Raw genomic sequence first — 20117 nt, 5'->3', positions numbered from 1 at the left:
TTACCCGAAAAAAACTCTGTTCTGTTTTATAGTTATAGTTCAAACAATAGTTGCATCTGAGAAAATACATGTTAGGATTAAATTTAGGCAGGGAAATGATGGGTAATAGATAAGTCAAAATTAAATTAAAATTTCTTTCACTCCAAATGTCTCTCAGACTGGGTCAACATTCAGTTATTTTTAGGCGGTAATGCACATGGCATTGCTGAGATTATTACTCAATAGTTACATACCACCATAAAATGACTTCAAAGATCAAATTTCCTTTGTTCCAAACAGCAGTGGTGACATGCTTTGCACCACTCTGGCCAATGAACCTAGAACTTTACTGTCATTTAAAAAAAAAAAAGTTGTGATTTTTGGGGTGTTGGTGTTCCTCCTTGATGTGAGACAATCCTTTCTTATTCATGAATAATGATGTTTTAGCTGGAGCAATTGATAGCGAACCAGCAAGTGACTACTTTGGCATCCTATCAGTATTTAGCATCTCAACATCCTTGAGCTAGCTGACAACTTTATATGCACAATGCTTTGCTGACATGCAGAATAAACTTGATGACTAGTAGCCAGCCACTCCACAGAAGCAAGTTTGATCATCAATGTCATCAAAACATAATTGATGAAAATCAACATGGAAAACCTCTCTAGCTTTATTGTAGCTGACCAACCAGTTGAGAATATCAAAACTTTCCAGCATTTTGGAAGCCAAACTGCACCAGACTGCGATACCAAGATTGATAGATGTACCTACCAGAATCAGAAATGTAAAGAGTACTTTTGTAAGTCACTGGCATGTTTTGGACTTAAACTAGCTCCGCAAACATACCAAAATATAAATCCTTGAACATAAAATCGGTCTTGCTCTACATGAGTGAGACATGGTACGTAAAAGCTGAAAGCACACAAAAGCTGCAAGTCTGTCAACTAGTTCTAAATGATGAGCTGCATCAGTATAGACAGAGACCAATTGAATTCGAGATTCTTGAGCACAAATGAAAATGGGTCGGGCATGATTGACAAACAAGCACTCACGTGGAATCTATCTAGTGATTGGTGGGAGTCTAAAAACCACCAACATTTCTGCTTTAGAAAAGGATGTTTGATTAGCAGCACCTGGCTTCTACTTACCTTCTTCATAGGTGGCACAGTGGTTTAAGGCTTAACATTGTTCCCTTGCAGAAAGAGTCCTGAGCTCAAAATCAACCAAGGACAACAACTTCATGGAGTTTTAATTGTTCCCCATGTTTGCATGATGTAACTAGAGTCTATGGCTCCCAGAGCAAAAAAATTTTTTTATGTGTTGATAAATACTTCCAAAGTATATATGTGATTAAAAAATAGTGCAAAAAGTGCAAACTAAGCCTAATATCCACATAAGTTCCAGGACCCGTGGTTTCCCAGTAGAACAGTGCCCATTGATATCACACTGCATCTGGAACTTTGCATCCTTTTCACATGGACTCTTGTGCCTTCTCTTTTTAGGTAAGCGACACACATGCACTCGGCCATTCACATCCTAAAATAAAAATGTGGGATTCATCAGACCAGGTTACCTTCCATTACTCTATACAACACTGCTGACGTTCACTTTCCCATTGTCACTGTAATATGACAAACCACGGTGCTTTAACCACAGGCTGGATGGTTGTAAAGTAAAGTAAAGTATATGTGCAATAAACATGTATACATACTGAAATTTATACCAGAAGTGTATGTATATCAGGCTATCAGGCTAGAGCTGTCATAAGAACTTTACTTTGATTCAATAAAAATATTAGCTGTCTTATAATACTTTTATTATTATTTTGCAGATACAAGCAGAGACACATATATTTTCATAATTATATAAACACACACAAATATATATATATATATATATATAGTGTAGGCAATGAAAATGGAAAAGAATTAATAAAGACAAAAACAACTTTAAATGATTAGTTTCTCTAACCTCACAAGAGGGTGCTCTTGTGCATGAGTAAAACCACTAAGAAAAACTCATTATAGATTTCTGCTATACAGTTTCCACGTTGAGATACTAACCTCAGAATAAAAATCGTTGCCTTCCTGTAAAAATTAAGTTATAAACCTTTAGTTGTGATATTGATGTCATATATTTCCTTAACCATATGAACAGTTCTACTTTTTTATTTCAAACATTACTAGCAAACAGCTCAGATACAGTTTAAAGCAGACAGAAAGAAAATAAAATTCAACTAAAATTAAATGTTATAATCTGAATAGCAGAATATGGTGTAGTATTAAAACACCACATATAAAAACAATAATGAAATCACAAACTTTATGGCCAGTGTGTTACATAACAGTAAGCGGCTATTAAAAAAAAACAAAAAAAAACGGTATTTTGTTAAAGTAAGAAACAATCTGATGGTGCCAGTGTTAATAGAGCCTTAGAAGTTTAAAGGGGTACCCTTCCCCTAGACATGTTATCCCTATCCAAAAGATAAGGGATAAGATGGCTGATCGCGGGGGTTATCACCACTGCGGACTCCAGTAATCTCAGCTGCGGCACCCCAGACATCTGGTGTGTGGAGCGAACTTCGCACCTTGCCGTATGACTGGCAATGCAGGGTGGAGGCTCGTGACATCACGGTCACACCCTGCTTGTGATGTCACGGCCACACCCTCTCAATGCAAGTCTATGGGAGGGGGCCTGATGCCCATCACACCCCCTCCCATAGACTTGCATTGAGGGGGCGTGGGTACAACAAATTTATCAAACACTAAAAAAATTTTTATTAGCGCTATATGGGATTAAATGTTCACACAATATGTATCAAATAGAATGTATTCAATCGTACCTGTAATTAATGGTGGATGAATGGTCACTTATGAAGGAAGTGGGTGATGTATTCCCCGATGTGAGGGCTGAAAGTGCAAACACAAAAGGGATAAGAACGAGCACAATGTTGATGCCTATAATGTATATGTCAGTATACATTAAAACTTGATTAGATACATATATATGCATACCTCTAGTTGGATGATAAATGTATAAATGATAGTGCTTAAATGTGGATAGGATGCTGAGCGATACTAATAGTTCATATGAACACGGCAGGAGCTGAAAGAGAAAAAAGCAAGCCAAAATCCTATTGGTATATGTAACCTATTTTTGGTCCGTTATCATTGCTAGAATTGTTTTAAATTACTTGCGATTTTGTTGATGATGATGATGAATATCTGGCAGTTCTTGCGGTTCATCGGATTCTGGAATATCTGGTGCGGTTCATCGGATTCTGCCCTGGAAAGTCATGTATTTGCCACCCCTCCAATTTGGAATGATTTTTTCTATTCCAAAAAAAGATGATCCTGTCAGTTGCTGATTGTGTTTTTCTTTGTAATGAAGTGACAATGGATGGGCCTCATATCCTCTTTGTATATTAATCAGAAAAATCGCAGCGCACAAAAAATCTTGTTAAAAAAAGTGTAGTATTTATTCCATCCTCTTTCAAACAGTGCAACGTTTCCACGGCCTCACACCGCCTTTTTCAAGCACCTTTTTCTATTCAAAAAAAAAATGATCCTGTCAGTTGCTGATTGTATTTTTCTTTGTAATTATGTAACAATGGATGGGCCTCATATCCTCTTTGCATATTATATAAATGTTCCCACATCCTGATCTGTAATTGTCATTTTGTGCACCCAAAGTATATTTTATTACATGGATGTTTTCCATATATGACGCCGGACGTTTTGCAGTTTAGATGACCCTTTATTTTATATTTTGTGGTTTCCTTGAGATTTGTTATTTTGTGAAGGGGAACACATTCCGCCAAATCCATCCTTCATATACAGAAAGGCGAAACATATCGGAAATATAATTGCCCCAACAATAAAACCAACCATCAAATCAATACATAAAACAAAAAAGCAGGCACTGCTATTTCCCTTTGCAAAAGAAGTTTTTTTCCCATTCAAAACAGCAAAATGTGCAGAATTAGTAAAAGTACAAATCCAGTTCACAAAATAACAAAACTCAAGGAAACCATGGAATATAAAATAAAGGGTCATCTAAACTGCAAAACGTCAGGCGTCATATATGGAATACAATCTCCATGTAATAAAATATACATAGGGTGCCCAAAACTACAATTACGGATCAGGATGGGGGAACATCTATATAATATACAAAGAGGATATGAGGCCCATCCATTGTCACTTCATTACAAAGAAAAAACACAATCAGCAACTGACAGGATCATCTTTTTCTGGAATAGAAAAAATCATTCCAAATTGGAGGGGTGGCAAATACATAACTTTTCAGGGCTGAATCCAAATGGATCTTCAACATGAACACTATGATCCCACATGGTCTCAACTCTGAATTAGAAATTTTCGGATTTCTATAAACAACTCGGACACTAAGCGGTTGAGAAAAAACAGAATGAAGAAAGACATGTACCCATAAAAAATTAGGGGAGGTCTCAACAGTCGCAGGTTATATAAGGAATTAGGAGGAAACACACTTACCATCCCCGACGAAGGAAACTGTTCCTCCGTTTCCTAAACAGTTCCCCGTTGGAAGTATTGCTGACCAGTAGTGACATCACCACTCACCGTCCAAACTCCCCTGGACTAACCGCGAAATGAGATCGCTACTGTTGAGTCGCCACCGGCCGGGGTATTCTCCCGTCATCTCCCATGTTTCTGGAAACAAGTTCTTTCTTACACTCAGCTATCCATGTGGATATTTTACCGCAGAAGAACCGCACCAAGAACTGCCGCATATCCATCATCATCATCATCAACAAGATCGCAAGTAATTTAAGACAATCCTAGCAATGATAACGGACCAAAAATAGGTTACATATACCTATAGGATTTTGCCTTTCTTTTTTCTCTTTCAGCTCATGCTGTCTCCGTATGAACTATTAGTATCTTTCAGCATCCTAGCCACATTTAAGCACTATCATTTATATATTTATTATCCAACTAGAGGTACGGATATATATGTATCTAATTAAGTTTTAATGTATACTGACATTTACATTATAGGTATCAACATTGTGCTCGTTCTTATCCGTTTGGGTTTGCACTTTTAGCCCTCACATTGGGGTATACATAACCCTCTTCCTTCATAAGTGACCATTCATCCACCATTAAAGGGGTACTCCGGTGGTTAAGATTTTTGGCTATATTGCATCTTCTTTTAATGTTCATGTTTTTTGCAATTGACATGTATTGTATGTTTGTGTAGCATGTGTCTTTTTTTCTTACCTGTTTGTGGGCCAGGAAGTTCTGTAGTTCTGTTTTGAATCTCTGACTGTTGTCCACAATGTTGGCCATGTTAGGATTAGGCTGTGGACAACATGCCATGGCTTTTTTTTCTCTGTTCTTTCAGAACTGCATGAGAGAAATAAGCCATGCCCCCTCATCTCCCCCTCCTGGAGGACGCAAGTGTACATGAGAGAAAGAAGCTAGAGCAGGGGGAGAGAGAGGATGTACACAGCTCCTCATCTCCCCTCCCCCTGCTTTGTCTTCTGAGGACGCAGGTCTGCACTGAAAGAAGACAGAGAAGATAAGAGGGTTATGTGAAGGGGAGGATGACAAGGTGCACGGGCTGGGGATGTATAGACTGCAGGGGAATAAATCTCAGACTGGGGATGATTTCTATGTTTGAAGGGGGGAAAGACTCCTAAAATATACATGCTGGGAATTGTAGTCCCTGTCCCCCTCCCATAGGCTTGCATTGAGGGGCGGAGCATGACGTCACACAGGGGCGGAGGCGTGACATCACACGCCGTCGGCCCTGTGGTCGCCGGTAATCAGACCCGAAGCAAACACGCTCCTGGGACTGATTTTAAACGGGGTGCCGCATGCAAGATCACGGGGGTCCCCAGCGGCGGGACTCCTGCGATCAGGCATCTTTTCCCCTATCCTTTGGATAGGGGATAAGATGTCTAAGCACACGAGTACCCCTTTAACTAACATAATACTGATAGTATATACAAGGATGGAGGCTAGAAGGCAGAAAAGGTCATAAATAACATTAGGCAGACTGGCTACACCATGTGAGGTATTGTATGCGGGGTATATGGTGTGGCAGGTCTGCTTAATGTTATTTATGACCTTTTCTGCCTTCTAGCCTCCATCCTTGTATGTACTATCAGTATTATGTTAGTTAAGTGTTGCGCTGCTTTTTACTTTCCTGGATACCAGTGTTATTTATGATCCTGTTATATGTCTCCACCTATTATCATGTAGGTTGGTAATTTCCATTTCCCTTTGCAATATTCTCATCTTTTTTTTTTTGCATGTGTAACCGTCCTCACATCCATTTTGTTTTATTTGTCTAAATGTTTTTAATATTTTTGTAATAAAGATTAATACCTTTTATGACCAAGTTCTTGGCTCCTAGTTTCGGTGTTTATGTTTAAATGACCTATGGTCTATTATGGGGATAGTGCCGTACCGCTCTGTTGTGTGTTGAGTTGTAGTTTTGCAACAGCTGGAAGCACATTGATTGGTAAATACTGGCCTAGCCTATTCAGTATATTACAAATAAAGTGCGTTGTTTCTCAACCAGGGTTTCTCAACCAGCTTTTGGCTGTCAGGGCATGCTGGTAGTAGTAGTTTTGTAACACGTGGAGGCACCCTGGTTGGGAAACACTGGTGTATGCCCTATAGAGGTGTGGTGAACAACAACCCCCAGGAGACTACAGAGGCAGCAGGCTGGTGTTATACTGAAGACTCCTAAATGACACATGCTGGGAGTTGTAGTCCCTTTTGTATGTGTATGACAGTGTTTCCCAACCAAGGCTGATTATATTAGTGTGCTGTGTATAAGGGGGCCACTCGGGAAAATAGTAGGGTGGGTAAAGGGCGGAACAAACAAACAAACAAAAAAAGGAGCCGCCAAACCTGCAAGGCATGTGGCATGCTGGGATTTGTAGTTTTCAGCACAGCAAGAAACAGGAAATAGAGACAAAGATAGGAAAACAAAGTGGGGGATAAAAAGACAAAAAAGGAACAGACATAGAGTAGGTTAAACAACAAGAATAGAAATGAAACTAAACAAATAGGGTAAGTGAAAAACGGAAAAACACGTTGACCACCGGAGTACCCCTTTAATTACAGGTACGCTTAAACACATTCTATTTGATATATATTGTGTGAACATTTAGTCCCATATAGCGCTTTCTAATTTAATTATTTTTAGTGACTTGCATACATATGTATGGTATACGGGAAGACATACCTTTAGATAAGCAGCATAATTGGGCATACCATATCCGCATTGTAGCGCTACTGTTATTCAATATTCAAATTTATCAAACAATTTGCAAGGACAATTATAAATTTAATGTTTTATCAGTACTTTGTTTCCTTAGAGTAGAGGTTTTTCCTCACATCTCCTTTTAGATTGTGTAGATTTGCTCCTCAAATTTGCTCTTTACGCAAAACTTTGCATTTTTAACTAAAGTCGCAGTTAATAAATATGTTACCACTGCATGGTAAAAGCATCAATGGTGCACTTCAAGACTGTATTGTGAAGGATGTCTATTTGAAAAGTCAAAAAAGAGGCGCAAAATACCCCCACTGTGCCCAAATTGCGCCAACTGTACACAACAAAACAGCTCTAAATACAATGACCATTTTTCCCATTAAAAGTGAGACTGTCAGCAGATGTATGCTGCCCAATCCACATAAGGTGATTCAGAGAAAGCACAGATTTAAACCTGAGATGTGACACAGGGTATTTGTCCAGAAGGTGGACTCTTTGGTTTCTTCATCACCCAGCTTGGTTTGATTGACATGTATCTTCCTATATTGAAGCCAGGAGAGACTTATTGATCAATCTGAGCCGGAGGGCGGGGGGAAACTAGAGAGACCACCTTCTGGACAATTCTCCTGTGCCAAAGGAATAATGGGAAGTATCATGCAATTATATTGCCCAAATGTATAGCAATTTTTGAAGTATAGATGATAAATATTAAAAACTGATCAAAGCAGATTTCCATTGGTAAATGCTTATTATTTTTACTATCATGGAAAAGCAAGTATCATTAATACATTTTTAGCTTGTTATCTATATTCATTACATCCATAACTATTTTTTAGTTATTTCATCCGGAGAAAGTCAACACTAAAACTCATGGAACAAAATAGCTGATTTTGCCTACCTAATATATAGAACCTAGAATAAATGAACCCAATTTCAGTGGTAATCTCCTAATCCTTCTCAGCCGCGTTTGGATGGCTCCTGGTCCCTACCTTGTGTTAATAAAGTTGTTTATATGACAAGAAGATTTAAGGGGAGGGTTTTGGTAATGTAATCAGGCTGTGAAAAAGATATGTGGTAGTAAAACAATTGTTACCGTGCATTTCACCTGTGCTGAATAAATCCTCCAGACTGAATCGAGTGCCTCTGTGCTGCTTTCTTCATGTATGTTGATGGACTTGCATCCTGTTTGATAGATAGCATCGTGTGTCTTCCTTTAGATGGCCAAACGTTCAGGGTCCAGCACCACTGGAGCCACATAGGGATAAAGCAGAGAGGTAGTGCCAGCTAACTACTCTTTCCTGTGTTTCAATAACCTTTTCTGTGGCTGGGTAGACATTACCACAGGATATGATTTAATTTCATATTTCAAAATCTCTTGAACTTTGGTTTCTGTTTTGGGAAGATGGTCATAAGGTCTTCTATTTTTATACATTGTTGATGTATTAATTGATGAATTCCAGACAGTTCTTGGAGTGATGTTATGGCTTTGTTTTGCTGCTTCTGAATGGTCAAGTATTATTTAAATCAAATTGTCTTATGTACGTTGACCTAAGACAGTGATGGCAAACCTATGTCTGTGGGGGAACTATACTCCACATAATGTGGGGAACTATACTGCACCTAATGTGGGGAAAAATACTGCACATAATCTGGGGAACTATACTGCACCTAATGTGGGGAACTATACTGCACCTAATGTGGGGAACTATACTGCACCTAATGTGGGGGAACAATACTGCACCTAATGTGGGGAACTATACTGCCAAACTAATATGGGGGAACAATACTGCACCTAATTTGGGGAACTATACTGCACCTAATGTGGGGAACTATACTGCACCTAATGTGAAGGAACTATACTGCACCTAATGTGGGGAACTATACTGCACCTAATGTAGGGGAACTATACTGCACCTAATGTGGGGGAACTATACTACACCTAATGTGGGGGAACTATACTGCACCTAAAGTGGGGGAACTATACTGCACCTAATGTGGGGAACTATACTGCACCTAATGTGGGGGAACTGTACTGCACCGAATGTTGGGAACTATACTGTACCTAATGCGAAGGAACTATACTGCACCTAATGTGGGGGAACTATACTGCACCTAATGTGGGGGAACTATACTGCCAACCTAATGTGGGGGAAATACAGTGGGGATCAAAAGTTTGGGCACCCCAGGTAAAAAAATTTATTAATGTGCATAAAGAAGCCAAGGAAAGATGGAAAAATCTCCAAAAGGCATCAAATTACAAATAAGACATTCTTGTAATATGTCAACAAAAGTTAGATTTTATTTCCATCATTTACACTTTCAAAATAACAGAAAACAAAAAATGGCGTCTGCAAAGTTTGGGCACCCTGCAGCATTTATAGCATGTACTGCCCCCTTTGCAAAGCTGAGACCTGCCAGTGTCATGGATTGTTCTCAATCATCATCTGGGAAGACCAGTTGATGTCAATCTCAAAGGTTTTAAATGCCCAGTCTCATCTGACCTTGTCCCAACAATCAGCACCATGGGTTCTTCTATGCAGTTGAATAGAAATCTGAAACTGAAAATAGTTGATGTTCACAAAGCTGGAGAAGGTTATAAGAAGATAAGAAGATAGCAAAACATTTTCAGATGTCAATATCTTCTGTTCAGAATGTAATTAAGAAATGGCAGTCATCAGGAACAGTGGAAGTTAAAGCAAGATCTGGAAGACCAAGAAAAATATCAGACAGAACAGCTCACAGGATTGTGAGAAAAACCATTCAAAACCCACGTTTGACTGCACAATCCCTCCAGAAAGATCTGGCAGACACTGGAGTTATGGTACACTATTCCACTATAAAGAGATACTTGTACAAATATGGTCTTCATGGAAGAGTCACCAGAAGAAAACATCTTCTACGTCCTCACCACAAAAATCAACGTTTGAACTTTGCAAATGAACATATAGACAAGCCTGATGCATTTTGGAAACAAGTTCTGTGGACCAATGAGGTTCAAATTTTACTTTTTGGCCGGAATGAGCAAAGGTACGTTTGGAGAAGAAGGGGAACAGAATTTAATGAAAATAACCTCTGTTCAACTGTTAAGCATGGGGGTGGATCAATCATGCTTAATGGTTGTATTGCAGCCAGTGGCACAGGGAACATCTCACGAGTAGAAGGAAAAATGGATTCAATAAAATTTCAGCAAATTTTGGATGCTAACTTGAAGCCATCTGTGAAAAAGCTGAAGTTAAAGAGAGGATGGCTTCTACAAATGGATAACGATCCTAAACACACCTTGAATTATTACATCGGGATAACATCAAGAGGCGTAAACTGAAGGTTTTGCCATGGCCTTCACAATCTCCTGACCTCAACATAATTGAAAATCTATGGATAGACCTTAAAAGAGCAGTGCGTGACAGACAGCCCAGAAATCTCAAAGAACTGAAAGATTTTTGTAAGGAGGAATGGGCAAAGATTCCTCAAACAAGAATTGAAAGACTCTTAGCTGGCTACAAAAACCGTTTACAAGCTGTGATACTTGCCAAAGGGGGCAGTACAAGATATTAACTCTGCAGGGTGCCCAAACTTTTGCAGACGGCATTTTTTTGTTTTCTGGTATTTTGAAAGTGTAAATGATGGAAATAAAATCTAACTTTTGTTGACATATTATAAGAATGTCTAATCTGTAATTTGATGCCTTTTGGAGATTTTTCCATCTTTTCTTGGCTTCTTTATGCACATTAATACAAATTTTTACCTGGGGTGCCCAAACTTTTGATCTCCACTGTAACCAAAGGGGTATGCACTAAGAATATAAATTTTGTCAGTAATACCCACTGCACTTGGCTTTTCAAATAGTTTCTTGCATTCAAAATACAATTTTGTTCTGTGTTAAAGGGGTACTCCCACCTAGACATCTTATCCCTTGGGGACCCCCACGATCTCGACTGCGTCACCCCAGACATCTGTTGCATAGAGCGGGAATTCACTCCATGCCAGATGATTGGCGATGCGAGATGGAGGCTCATGATGTCACGGCAGCGCCCCACTCGTGACTTCACGGCCATGCCTCCTCAATGCAAGTCTATGGGAGGGGTCGTGGTGGCCATCATGCCCCCTCCCATAGATTTACATTGAGGGGGCATGGTTGTGACGTCACGAGCAGAGCGCTGCCGTGACGTCACGAGTCTCCATCCCGCATCGCCAGTCATCTGCCATGGAGTGAATTCCCGCTCCATGCATCAGATGTCTGGGGTGCCGCAGTCGAGATGCCCCTACTACTAGCCCTCTACCGAACCATAATTCCACCTGTGTCTATCATGTTCCATACTGTACTAGTTCTGATGCTATTGATGCAGCTACTACTGCCACTGTTGTCGCTGATACTAGCCCTACACAGCCAACCATCTTCTGCCCTGTCCACTGTATTGTTGCCATTGCTGCATTTACTGCTCCCCCTGCTACTACAGTAGCTACATAGCTGCACATTTCCTGCCTTCCTGCCTTGTCTATCAAGTTCTAGAATACACTGCTTATGCAGGAACCCCAAAACTTTTTTGATGGCTTTTGTAGAAAGCTAAAAAAAAAAAATCTAAAAACCCCACCAAACCTATGTATACTTTCCCAAAGGGATACTTTTTAAGATAATTTGTTAAAGGGGTATTTCGGTGAAAAGCTTTTTTTTTTTTTCATATCAACTGGCTCCTGAAAGTTAAACAGATTTGTAAATTACTTCTATTAAAAAATCTTAATCCTAACTGTACTTCAGCTACTGAAGTTGAGTTGTTCTTTTTTGTCTGACAACAGTGCTCTTTGCTGACACCTCTGTCTGTCTCAGGAACTGTCCAGAGCAGTAGAGGTTTGCTATGGGGATTTGCTCCTATTCTAGACTGTTCCTGAGACAGACAGAGGTGTCAGCAGAGAGCACTGTTGTCAGACAGAAAAGAACAACTCAACTTCAGCAGCTGATAAGTATTGGAAGGATTACAATTTTTTCATAGAAGTCATTTACAAATCTATTTAACTTTCTGGAGCCGGTTGATATGAAACAAAAATAGTTTTCCACTGGAATACCCCTTTAAGGAGCCATTACTTCTTAATGTTCCTATGCCTTGTATATTTTTAGACCTATGCAAATTATTTCTTCAGTCTGAAATATTGACAAAGATATACTATTGAAAATGCACCAGCATTGTGAAAAGATTTATGCCGAATAACTGACTTTTATTATCTATTTTGTACACTGTATTTACTATGTATTGTGTATGCCACATTTATTACGTATTTTACAGCTTACAAAGATGTTGCTTCACAGGGATGTGGTTTTATATGTAACCATGTGAGCTATAATTGCGACAGAATTCTAATAGTAGGTCTAAAACTAGACTAGATAGTCTAAAGATGTGCTAGATTTATTAAAGAGGTACTCCGGTGGAAAACATTTTTTTATTTTAAATCAACCGATGCCAGAAGTTAAACATATTTGTAAATTACTTCTATTAGAAAATGTTAATCCTTCCAGTACTTATTAACAGCTGAATACAACAGAGGAAATTCTTTTCTTTTTTGATTTATTTTCTGTCTGTTTACAGTGCTCTCTGCTGACACATCTGTTCAGGTCAAGAACAGTCCAGAGCAGGAGAAAATCATCATAGCAAACATTTGCTGCTCTGGGCAGTTCCTAAAATGGACAGAGGTGTCAGCAGAGAGCACTGTGGACAGACAGGAAAGAAATCCACAAATTTCCTCTATAGTATTCAGTATCCAATAAGTACTGGAAGGATTAAGATTTTTTAATAGAAGTAATTTAATAACCTGTTTAACTATTTGGCACCAGTTGATTAAAAAAAATATGTTTTCCCTTTAAACAGCATGAGCTACTGTAATAAATCTGGTGTTTTTATATGGAACTTGTCAGTAGTAATAAAAATGAATATGTTATAGATTAGCCTATTTGAATTACTTTTCTAATATACCATGTATACTCGAGTATAAGCTAACCCGAATATCAGCCGAGGCCCCTAATTTTACCCCAAAAACTCAGGAAAAGTTATTGACTCAACTATAAGCCTAGGGTGGGAAATACATCATCCCCGCATGTAATCATCCAGACCCCGTCATCATCCCCCCCCTTCATCATCACCGCCTGTCAATCCCTTCATCAGTGGTCTTCAACCTGCGGACCTCCAGATGTTGCAAAACTACAACTCCCAGTATGCCTGGACAGCCACCGTGCTTTGGTCCCGGACTAGAGACGTTGCCTTGACGACGACGCACAGGGATGTTGCGCATGAACGTCCCTGTGCGTCGTCGTCAAGACAACGTCACTACTCCAGGTGCCGGGCCCGAAGCGCGGAGAAGAGGCCCCCCCGGGGAAAATGGAAAGCCCGGAACGACTAACCTTCCCCACCGGACGGTCCCTGCAGCATAGATGGCCCGGACCAGCTCACCCTAACTTCCTGCCTAGGGGAGGTGAGTACAAAACAAAAGGGGGGGGGCTAGATGATGACGAAGGGCGCAGTGGTCTTCAACCTGCAGACCTCCAGAGGTTTCAAAACTACAACACCCAGCATGCTTGCTGGGAGTTGTAGTTTTGCAACATCTGGAGGTCCACAGGTTGAAGACCACTGATGAAGGGATTGACAGGAGGAGAGTTCACTCGAGTATAAGCTAAGGGGGGCGTTTTCAGCATGAAAAATCATTCTGAAAAACTCGGCTTATACTTTAGTATATACAATACTTCTTAATAAAGTTTTGTAACTTCATGTGTTAAATTAACCCTTTAAAGTTTGGCCACCAGGAGTCCTCCTTCTGGTCCTACCTGCAGTCCTGATCCTCAGTTTAGAGAGCTGAGATGGGGGAGGGTGCAGTCTCCGAAAAACACAGCCCATCTCTCACTGAACTGCTCTTGGTTGTGTATAGCAGAGTGACGGAGGATGTTATCCCCAGCAGGGCTTCAGAAGATGTCATGTCTGCTGGGGAACGCCTCTTCCCAGTCTATGGAAGATACAGAACAATATCAACGTACAAAACTAACAAATTATAAAAATAAAGGCAGGTGTTGGTTTATCATGATGGGGGAGTGAACTTGGAGGATTATAACATTTATTAAGATCATGACAGGGACAGATACTGGACCATTGTTTTATCTCCACAGAAGTAGCAAGAATGCTCATCATTGGTTAAAATATCTGCAAATCTATGGACTGCCATCCAATGGAATTTGAAAGCTCATGGAATCACCCAAGAAATCATTTAATACACAATGATTGAATCCATAGATAAAGCCTAGTTTTAGAGCTGAGTTGTGCTTTTGAAGTTAAAAGTAAAAAGTCGCGTCCTAATGATAAAGTATAATTATGCAAGAATTCTCCATCTTTCGCTCTCATTTACTGTTATACATAAAAACCCTCCTTCCCAATGTAACCATGTTTAAATTTTGATTTTGTAAATATGTAGCCCAGTGCCAACGCATTTGTTTTTATTTGTCATCAGAGTTGCTTTAATTGCAGTCAGTTGGTAAAACCCTAAATAAGAATATAGGAATAGGCAGGCTTAGATGTAAGGAAATCATGCAATGGGGTAAATATTAAGGCTAATTGGTCTGTGAGCCATTTCTGTATCTTCCTCTATGTGTGTGTGTGCTTTTTCTGCAGGCTCTAAAATATTGTTCTCATTAATTTATTTACCACATTTTTTATGCTTTTGCAGGGAAATATGAGGTTACATCTAACATTAAAATTACAAATTGGCGGATTTTGTCTACTGTTTTATTATAAATATGGAACACTGTTTGCTTGTCAACCGGCTTCATAATTAGCAGTGGTCTATGAGGTATCAAGGCAAGAGATCATCACATCACGCTTCAAGTTTATTCCACAGCTTTCTGCTAATGAAAAAGTCTCTAAGGAATTGGCATATCTAAGGTTGGCAGCTATGCAGCATTACACTTTGAACTTAAATTTTCTCCAAACCTACATTAGAGTTTTGTTTTTTGATCAGGCATCATATTTATAAAAATATCCAATTATTTTATGTTTTCCAGACACTTTTTTTTTTAAAGGAAGCTGAGCACAACTATGGTTGCTAGAATTTACATTGCGTTTAAAGCCATTGCTGCAGAATAGGAATACACTACGCTAGTTAATACAACAATAGCATAATATAGATATACGGTATATTAGAATGTGCGTATGTATGTATGTATTATTTCTTTTAAATCATGAATCAGTTTCCCTTTTATACAATTGCTATGCTTTTTTTTAAGTGGAATTAATGTTTTATTTAATTAAATTTTAATAGTTGTATACAAGTTTGTTGCTGCCTGATGCATAAATAGAGGCTGAAAAATATAATGCTCACCCATAATAAACAACCCCAGTAAGATTTTATGAAAAAAGTTGTTCTACATTTTTTGCAACACATTTGCAATGTGTAAACATATCCTTGAAATTACTGATTTTTTTTATTATTCCCGTATTACTGCAATGCCAGATTTAAAAATCCATTATTTAATCCGTTTTTTTGAAACCCTTGTAAGATTAAATTAAAAAATAAGAAAAAAGATGCTTTTATATATTTTAGCATTAAAAAGAACGAAACCCAAACCTTTGGGGCGTTTTCACACAGAATATTATTTTTTATAAACACAGCCTTTTGTTGTCTTTACCTTTTTTGCAGCTTTTTCATTTTGCAAAACATGCTGTGCCCAGATTTTAACTACAAATGCTCCATATTGTAGTTATGCCATTTTTTTTGCAATTTTTTTCATAAGTTTATATATATATATATATATATATATATATATATATATATATATAGGATATACAGTCATGGCTGTAAATGTTGGCACCCCTAATATTTTTCTAGAAAATTAAGTATTTCTCCCAGAAAAGGATTGCAGTAATACATGCCATCGGCTGTCCGGGCTTGCTGGGAGTTGTAGTTTTGAAACCTCCGGAGGTCCGCAGGTTGAAGACCACTGCGGCCTTCGACATCATCCAGCCCCCTCTCACCCCCTTTAGTTCTGTACAGTACTCACCTCCGCTCGGCGCTGGTCCGGTGCCGCAGGACTGTCCGGAGAGGAGGTGGTCCGGTGGGATAGTGGTTCCGGGCTGCTATCTTCACCGGGGAGGCCTCTTCTAAGCGCTTCGGGCCCGGCCCCAGAATAGTCACGTTGCCTTGACAACGATGCAGAGGTACGTTCATTGCCAACGTACTTCTGCGTCATTGTCAAGGCAACGCCTCTATTCTGGGCCGGAAGCGCGGAGAAGAGGCGCCCCCAGTGAAGATAGCAGCCCGGAACCACTGTCCCACCGGACCACCTCCTCACCGGACAGTCCTGCAGGACAGTACCAGCGCCGAGCGGAGGTGAGTACTGTACAGAACTAAAGGGGGGCGAGAGGGGGCTGGATGATGTCGAAGGCCGCAGTGGTCTTCAACCTGCGGACCTCCGGAGGTTTCAAAACTACAACTCCCAGCAAGCCCGGACAGTCGATGGCTGCCCGGGCTTGCTGGGAGTTGTAGTTTTGAAACCTCTGGAGGTCCGCAGGTTGAAGACCACTGCGGGCGGATGATGACAAGAGGATGATGAAGGGGGGGTGTGGGATGATGAAGGGGGGTGTGTGGGATGATGACAAGGGGATGATGAAGGGGGGGTGTGTGGGATGATTACAAGGGGATGATGAAGGGGATGGGGATGATGACAAGGGGATGATGAAGGGGGGTGGGGATGATGAAGGGGGGTGTGTGGGATGATTATGAAGGGGGGTGGGGATGATGACAAGGGGATGATGAAGGGGGGTGGGATGATGACAGGTGATGATGATGAGGGTCTGGATGATGACAGGCGGTGATGATGATGAGGATGTTAATGACGGGGGTCTGGATGATGACAGGGGGGGATGATGTATTTCCCACCCTAGGCTTATACTCGAGTCAATAACTTTTCCTGGGATTTTGGGTTGAAATTAGGGGTCTCGGCTTATACTCGAGTATATACGGTAATCCAAAAAAAAAAAAAAAAAAAAAAGGAGGAGAAAAAACTAATTGAACATAATTCAGGGACCTGAAGAAGAAAGGGATACCCTTTTGAAACGCGTTGTCCAATCCTGTTTGCTTTATCTATTATTTTTTACTTTTTGTGTTCTTTATTTCTGTAAACCCAACCGTCAATAAATCCCCCCCTTCTTATCCAAGAAGCTTCCAGCCACCTTATTTTCGCAACGGACAAGCGCTTTCACACGCCAAGGTTTTTCTGCGATAAATCCCTGTGTGGGATCTCCCGCAACCTGCTCCTGTACTATTGCCACCGCCTGCCAGCTGTCTCGGCAGAAAGCCGCTCCCGATCACCAACCTAAAGATTATTTTCCTCACCACATCATCGGGACTTAAAGGATAGCGTCACCCGACTGCTCACCCCGATCCCCACCGCGCACTGGTGGCAAGGTACGAGTGGATCATCCAACTGACCGCATCTGCCGAATCTGCCAAGCGGATCACATCTAAACATCTGGATTACACCAGTGGACGGTGTCTACTCCACAGAAGCAGCGCTCCACATCACCGGCACCGGGTGACACCCTGCAGCACCGGGGACAAGCAAGAACATCAGCCAGCAGATCCAGCGGTCAGCGGCGCCGGAACCTTGCCGCATACCAGCTTATATGAATCACAGAGTTGTGCCTGTTATACAGCACAACTCTGAAAGGTGAGCAGAAAATCTCCCTATCCTTCCCCGCTAACTCCCCCCCCCTTACCTCCTGTAACTAGAAAGGTAAAGGCACCATCAAGGCGCCACTTCTGTGTTTTTTCTCTCCACATATTTTACACTAAGCATGGACAACAGAAAGAGGAGAAGAGAACTATCTGAGGACTTGGGAACCAAAATTGTGGAAAAATATCAACAATCTCAAGGTTACAAGTCCATCTCCAGAGCTCTAGATTTGCGTTTGTCCACAGTGCGCCACATTATCAACAAGTTTGCAACCCATGGCACTGTAGCTAATCTCCCTGGGCGTGGACGGAAGAGAAAAATTGATGAAAGGTGTCAACGCAGGATAGTCTGGATGGTGGATAAGCAGCCCCAAACAAGTTCCAAAGATATTCAAGCTGTCCTGCAGGACACTGCTGACACAGAGACATAAAAAATCAAGAATACATTTTGCCAAAATGAACTTGAGTAAGTCAAAATCCTTCTGTGAAATGTCTTGTGGACATTTGAGACCAAGATAGAGCTTTTTGGTAAAGCACATCATTCTACTGTTTACCGAAAACGGAATGAAGCCTACAGAGAAAAGAACACAGTACCTACAGTGAAATATGGTGGAGGTTCATTTATGTTTTGGGGTTCTTTTGCTGCCTCTGGCACTGGGTGCCTTGAATGTGAGCAAGGCATCATGAAATCTGAGGATTACCCACATCGTCCTGGCAGCGAAAACTCCAAAGCAAAACATTGGAAAAAGATTCCCCCCCCCCCCCCCCCCGTCTGAGGGTTAACTCCTGGCCCGGGTCCGTGAAATTCGCTCTATGGAATCTATTACTGCCTCTTTGAATAACACTATCTCACAATTTCTTTCGGTATGGGATCCTTGGGACAGATTCACGGACAGGCAACTTCCTTGATCTCTTCGCTCCTTTTGGACCTTTTCCTCTCTTCTTGCTTCTCTCACCCCACTTTCTTACTTCTCTGTACGTTTCCTTTTCTGTTCCCTCTCCCTTCTGTTTGATATTGTTGTCATAGTCACCCTCTCCACCCTCCCCCCTTCATGTCTTGGACTACTTGATCCAAATGTGCGGTTGTTGACTATTGCATTACTGTGTCACAGTTGTGATTACCTGACTTGATTGTTGTGATTTGGATTATTACTTGCTTGCACTTCTCAACTACTGAGGGGTACGTCACCCCGATTATTCCTACTGGTGTGTATTTTTCTGTATGAATATAATAAAAATTTACAGTTGAAAAAAAAAATAATAATAAATCTGAGGATTACCTTTGGGTCGCACTGTACAGCCCAGTGTCAGACAGTTGGGTTTGCGTCCGAGATCTTGGGTCTTCCTTCCCAAACATATGTCAAAAAGCACCCAAAACTGGTTGGCAACAAAGCACTGTTGAGTTCTGAAGTGGCCAGCAATGAGTCCAGATCTAAATCCCATTAAACACCTGTGGAGAGATCTTAAAATTGCTGTTGCGAAAAGGCGCCCTTCCAATAAGAGAGACCTGGAGCAGTTTGCAAAGGAAGAGTGGACCAACATTCCTGCTGAGAGGTGTAAGAAGCTTATTGATGGTTATAGGAAGCAAATGATTTCAGTTATTTTTTCCAAAGGGCGTGCAACCAAATATTAAGTTAAGGGTGCCAATTTTTTGAGTTTGGTGTGACATTATGTCCAATTTGCTTTTTTTTCTCCCTTTTTTGGTTTAGTTCCAATACACACAAAGGGAATAAACATGTGCATAGCAAAATATGTGTTACTGCAATCCTTTTCTGTGAGAAATACTTCATTTTCTTGAAAAATTTCAGGGGTACCAACATTTACGGCCATGACTGTAAAATACCGTATTTATCGGCGTATAACACGCACATTTTAGGCTAAAATTTTTAGCCTAAAGTCTATGTGCATGTTATACGCCGATACACCCCCAGGAAAGGCAGAGGAAGAGAGTCCGTCGCTGCCCGCTTCTCTCCCCCTGCCTTTCCTGGGGTCTAGAGCCCTGCTGCCGGCCCTTCTCTCCCCCTGGCTATCGGCGCCGCTGCCCGTTCTGTCCCCCTGACTATCGGTGCCGGCGCCCCATTGCCGGCGCTGATAGCCAGGGGGAGAGAAGCGGCGCCGACAGCCAGGGGGAGAGAAGGGGCAGTGGCACCCATTGCCGGCGCCGCTG

At 40.8% G+C, this 20117-nt stretch overlaps 1 long non-coding RNA gene across 1 annotated transcript; it reads right to left on the bottom strand.

The window, feature by feature from the left end:
• Positions 1-389: 389 nt before the first annotated feature.
• Positions 390-19715, bottom strand: LOC130273909 (uncharacterized). The gene is made up of 3 exons (XR_008844175.1): positions 19231-19715; positions 14058-14233; positions 390-1516 (listed from the first exon to the last, which is right to left on the bottom strand). It is a non-coding gene; the product is annotated as an uncharacterized LOC130273909 (long non-coding RNA).
• Positions 19716-20117: the final 402 nt, after the last annotated feature.

Source organism: Hyla sarda, chromosome 5 (assembly GCF_029499605.1).
Source record: "Hyla sarda isolate aHylSar1 chromosome 5, aHylSar1.hap1, whole genome shotgun sequence".
NCBI lineage: Eukaryota > Metazoa > Chordata > Amphibia > Anura > Hylidae > Hyla > Hyla sarda.
The sequence above is the reverse complement of the archived record's forward strand: the minus strand, read 5'-3'. Positions and strand labels throughout refer to the sequence as shown.